The sequence below is a fragment of the Danio rerio genome, chromosome 8, assembly GCF_052040795.2.
Source record: "Danio rerio strain M-AB ecotype USA chromosome 8, GRCz13ab, whole genome shotgun sequence".
Classification (NCBI taxonomy): Eukaryota; Metazoa; Chordata; class Actinopteri; order Cypriniformes; family Danionidae; genus Danio; species Danio rerio.
Genome location: NC_141028.1, coordinates 6,420,001 through 6,425,995, shown reverse-complemented (window position 1 = coordinate 6,425,995; position 5,995 = coordinate 6,420,001). Strand labels below are relative to the sequence as shown.

The 5,995-nt window shown below is 36.9% G+C and overlaps 1 protein-coding gene across 1 annotated transcript in view; it reads right to left on the bottom strand.

The window, feature by feature from the left end:
* ufd1l (ubiquitin recognition factor in ER associated degradation 1) overlaps positions 1 to 5,995 on the bottom strand; it is a 253,880-nt gene that overhangs the window by 41,670 nt on the left and 206,215 nt on the right. The gene's annotated exons all lie outside the window — the stretch shown is intronic.

Here is a 5,995-nt window from a genome sequence, read left to right as displayed (position 1 = left end):
TTGATTAGGGTGGCTGCTTGTCTTTATTATCCAGTCATTTTAGATTAGGGACAAAAATGTTTGTGGTTTCTTTGATGATTGAAATGGTGCAAAAACAATGTGGCATCTGCACTATTTGCTTTACAAATGCAAAATAAATTAATAAATTAAAATTAGGAGCTCACTGGAAAAACCTAATTTGTCATATAAAAAATAAATTGCATTTGTTTTTTCACCAGCAGAGGTCAAAATCACACCACAATCTACATCAGAGATGCCCTAAGCGGGGCCAGCGGGCCAAACTAGGCTCGTTGTAACCTTTGATTTAGTAGAAGGTTGGGGTGAATGCAAATGTCATGTCTAATTTGACGTAAAAAAAATTTGTTTGATTTGTTCTATTGCTAAGCTACAAAAAAGCAAACTGAAATTAAATGTTGTAAGTAAATGAATCTAATTTTGTAAAATGTAAATACTGTCACTCGATGGATAGAGGACTGTGTGCATAAGACATCGCTGGGAAAATCAAGGGATAACTAGTGTAATGCTCAGGGTTCTTACGGGTGCTGGAAATCCTGGAAAATGCTTGATTTTTAATATAGTGTTTTCAAGGTTAGAAAAGTGCTTGGATTTTGGACAAAGTGCTTGAACCTGCTTGAATTTAAATTTGCAGGGCTCGAAATTGTGACTGTTTTGGTTGCAAATGCGCAATTTTGTCGTGCGACCAGTTTTCATTGCGAAATAATCACTGCATGTGCGTATTTATGGAGCTAATAATAAGCCAAAGCACTCTGAATTTGAATTGTGTTAAATTGAATTATTAACAAATGTAAGTGAATAATACTGATTATGTCCTACTAGAAACGTTTTGAATTTGTATTTCTTAACTTGATTATTGAACATCTGAAATTTAAGACAACTTAATTTTTTAAGTCAGATTTTTATAGACGTATTTTTAAACTTCAGATTTTTTTTGGTTCTGCATTCAAAGACTGCAGATGTTGGGTATGTAAAAATACAGTTTTAAGTTGTTAAGAATTCAAATTAACAATTTAAATTCAGATTGTTTTGGCACTATTAGGTTATACGTATTTGGGAGACATTCACCCAGAATGCATCTTTGCACCTGAAACGCCAATCCAATGACTGTTAAAGATTAAATAAATAAATAAATAAATAGCAATGCACATGAAATGTCATGAAAGTTTGGTACACCCAAACGAAATCTGACTGTAAGCTAATTTCTTGATATATCAACTTTAGGTAGAAAGAGACCAAGCTTAAAAACATACTTCATCCAATAACTGAACTTGGAAAAAAATATTTTTAATCACTTTTGGGTGAAGTATCCCAATAAATCTTTGCTCTAAAGTACTCAACAATTTAAGATGAAATGTCATATTCTGTTTGTTTTTTTTTTTAAATAGCACAATTAAAATGTGAAAAAGTATATACAACATATATAAACATAATTAACCGTGGTTATTAGGTGCTGGAAAAACATACAAATGCACCTTAAAAGTGCTTGAAAGTGCTGGAATTTGAAGTTGGAAAAGGTGTAAGAACCCTGAATTTTGTTATAAATTATATATATATATATATATATATATATATATATATATATATATATATATATATATATATATATATATATATATATATATATATATATATAGTCTTAGGAGAGAACCCCAGACTTCCCTATCCCCAGAAACTTCCTCCAGCTCCTCCGGGGGGATCCTGAGGCGTTCCCAGGCCAGCTGAGAGACATGGTCTCTCCAGAGTGTCCTGGGTCTTCCCTGAGGCCTCCTCCCGGCGGGACATGCCTGGAACACCTCCCTAGGTAGGCGTTCAGGAGGCATCCGAAACAGATGCCCGAGCCACCTCAGCTGATTACTCTCAATGTGGAGGAGCAGCGGCTCTTCTCCGAGCTCCTCCCGGGTGTCAGAGCTCCTCACCCTAGGGTGCGCCCTGCCACCCTTCGAAGGAAACTCATTTCGGCCACTTATATCCGAAATCTTGCCCTTTCGGTCATAACCCAAAGCTCATGACCATAGGTGAGAGTAGGAACGTAGATTGACCGGTAAATCCAGAGCTTTGCCTTTCACCTCAGCTCCTCCTTCACCACAACAGACCGGTAGATCGACCGCATACATTATATGAGAGACTTGCTTTGTTTACCAAATAAAGTGAATCTAATTGTATTTGCATTTAAACTTTAAATAAAAGTTAATAAGATGTTATTTTTTATTTCACATATTAAGGTTTTAGTTATGATACTCCAAAATAATTCCGCAGAAATCCACAGATTTTCCCAAAAATCCCATCAAAAATAGCAAAAAACATCTGCAGATTCCATCTGGCCCTACTTATGGCAACTGTACTGTATATCCCTCAGGCCCAGTAGCCTCAGTCAAGTTTGATTTTTGGCCCTTCATAAGAGAGTCTGGGCACCCCTGATCTAGATAGGTCAAGTGCTCCCATCCATTTATCTTGTTTATTTTTTAATGTGCAAATTAGATTATGGCTAACACTTTACACTTCATATCAATTGTGTCCTTAATTTGGTTAGTTATAAATGCATTGCTTTCCATTGTGGCCACATAACCACCTCAGACAGGTTGTTGCAAGAAGGGATGAGCTGCATCCAGATGTTAATAAGAATTATTTATAGTATTTATTAAACTGCTCCTTAATTGTATTGTAAAACAGTACAGTACAGTATTATTCATATTATTTATTAAATTACCCATCAAATTATATTTTATTAAATCCTGCCCTTCACAGTAATGTAACTGGCCATTGTATTATTAAGAATTAAGGCACATCTGAGGGGTAAAGCTTAGATGGGAGACAGCTGCACATACATTAATATACCATAATATTTGTGATGCTATACAACAGTGGTTCTCAAAGTGGGGGTCGGGACCCCCCGAGGGGTCGCGGGGCAATGAAGGGGGGTCGCCTGGTGATTTCCAAAAATCTATTTATTTTTATTAAACCATAAGAATTAACATATTTTATCCATAACTATACTGAAAATAAAAATAGTAGTTTATAGTTACTATATACTATATAGTTACTATAGTAGCTTATAGTTACTAGTTCTATTGGATTGCGACCCCTGGGGTAATTAAATTATATTAAAGGCAGCAATAGCGTCAGATGCATTTTGATTTTATAACATCAGGTTATACTTTCTGGCAAATTTAAAGCACTGACACAAATTTAATTGGTGTGTCTGCGTCATTGCATGCAAGGTTTCTGTATTTATAACCACCTCAGAGGATATTGGGGGTCGCGAGTCACTGGCATTGTTATTTTGGGGGTTGCGGACTGAAAAGTTTGGGAACCCCTGCTATACAACACAGGTGCAGGTGTCAAATCCAGTTCCTGGAGGGCCGCAGCTCTGCACAGTTTAGTTCCAACCCTAATTAAACACACATACCTGTAGGCTTCAAACAAGCCTGAAGGACTTAGTTAGTTTGATCAGGTGTGTTTAATTAGGGTTAAAGCTAAACTGCAGAGCTGCGGCCCTCCAGGAACTGGATTTGACACCTGCACCTGTGTTGTATAGCATCACAAATATTATGCTATATTAATGTATGTGCAGCTGTCTCCCATCTAAGCTTTACCCCTCAGATGTGCCTTAATTCCTAATAATACAATGGCCAGTCATCAGTTATTCTTTAAATAAGCAGTACTTTTAAAACTTTCTATTAAAACCTTTATAATTTCAGTCAGTATAAATGTGACTTTTTTTAAATGTCAAATTCAGTCAATTAAATTATACAGTTATAGTTTTTTTCCAACTATAAATGTTTAACTAACAATAATAAATGCTATATATAATAGTTCTCACTGTATTTTCATGTTAATATAACTTACAGTATAGTGTTACTTATAAAATAAAAGCTTTTATTAGAATTATTTAATATGACAGCACCTTAAAAGTAGTTCATCATGACTCTACTATGTGATTATTATATAGCTCTGTTTACAAACAAGCTGAAATTTACGCATGATTCAGTATTGTAAACAGCACCAGATCAGAAATCTAATCTCAATCTGGCCAAATATGTTTTACACAGTAGTTTTATTTTGCAATTGTGCCTTTTTTTTAATGCAACGTTCTTCCAAACATCTCTATTTGTGATCCACATTAGATACGACTTCATCCAGGTGTTGAAGGCCAGGAGGGTGAGTAGTAAACGAGCGTTACTGTCCCTTTAAGAAGTCGTGTTTCTGGCTCTGGTTCACTGTGTACTAATGAATGGGTGGATGTGTTTATGTATCATGGGTTATTATTATCAAAGCATGACTAACTGTTTATCTTTGCCCAGTTCGCTTTTTTCTCTCTCACGTTGTCAAATTGAGTCCTGTATTAGGCCTACTGCATGAACTAGATTCCTTCTGCAAATCTGAAGTAAACATTTAACACGTATTTACACCATAATAGTTACTGTTAGGCTAGTGTTTGCACCAGTAGGGTATTTGCCGAAGCATGCTAAGAGGATTTTTAATTTGCCAGTAACCTGGGTTAATCGTTTCCGGTGAAATCCGGCGCATTTAAGGTCTGTTTTCTTTAAAAATCAGCGATCCCCACTGGCTGAGTGAAATCCAATATAAAGTGGGTGTCAGATTGTACAAGAAGCACTGCATTAAATAACATTTTAATTTTCCCAGCCTTGTCTTTTTATAAGGAGCATTTTTTTACCCCAGTATATTCAATGGAGCTTCTGCGCCTGACTGCCGATTCTGACGGGCGCGCGCGAGCAAACGGCTTTTCGTCTTGTTTTACCCTGCTGAAAAATCCAGCTTAAACCAGCCTAAATTGGCTGGTTTTAGCTGGTAGACCAGGCTGGTTTTAGAGGGGTTTTGGCCATTTCCAGCCTGGTCTTAGCTGGTCAGGCTGGAAAATGACCAGCCAAATCCAGCTAAAACCCGCTTGCCCAGTCTGGTTTAAGCTGGATATAGCTGGTTTTGGCTGGATTACCAGCTTGGCTAGGCTGGTCAAGCTGGTTTTAGCTGGTCAAACAGCTAAAACCAGCCAACCAGCCTAGGCTGGTTTAAGCTGGATTTTTCAGCAGGGTATGCTTGAGCAACTAAATGAATGCCAAAGTCTCTTTAACTGATTGTATTTTTATGACATTACAACATCAAAACTGTAAAAGGAATTGTATAAAATGGGGAAAAAACTCACAATAACAGGTCACCGGATGTTTACCAGTATGGGAAAAACTAGCTTGGCAAATACCCTATAGTGGTGTAAAAGAGCGCACAATTGTTTTGTACTATGCCGCTTCTCGCACTCTTTAATCTGATATTTCGTGACCCACAGTGTCCTCTGATTAGCTCTTTCAGCTATTACTGTAAGTCAAACTATACAAACTGCATCTAATTTGACTTTTTCAGGCTTTATGTAGACACAACCCTACTAAAAAAACAGCCTGAACCAGCCTAGGCTAGTTGGCTGGTTTTAGCTGGTCAATCAGGCTGGTTTTAGAGGGGTTTGGGCCACTTCCAAGCTGGTTTCCAGCCATTTTCAGCCTGGTCTTAGCTGGTCAGACTGGGAGATGACCAGCTAAAACCAGCTTGACCAGCCGAGCCAGGCTGTGAGCCCAGCCAAAACTATGTCCAGTTTAAACCAGGCTCATCAAGCTGGTCATTTTCCAGCCTGACCAGCTAAGATTTGATAAGCACAATTCAATCTTGCATTATTATCCATCTATCCATTATTATACAATGCATTAATTTGCATTAATAATTTTTTTTTCTATTAAAAAAAATTTCTATTTAAAAAAAAAATATTTAAAGTTCTTAACATTACACTCAAAATTCAACAATTATTTTGTTCGTATAATTGATGTCTAACAGTGTGTGGCTTAGTTGTAACACCCTGTTAGCTAAACCGGCTGTGTCATGTTTTCCTTAAAACTGGCTAGCAGCCACTGTGTTTCTTACATCTTTCAATATGGTTCCCTCTTTTAACCTAGAAGACGGTGACCAAAACAATATA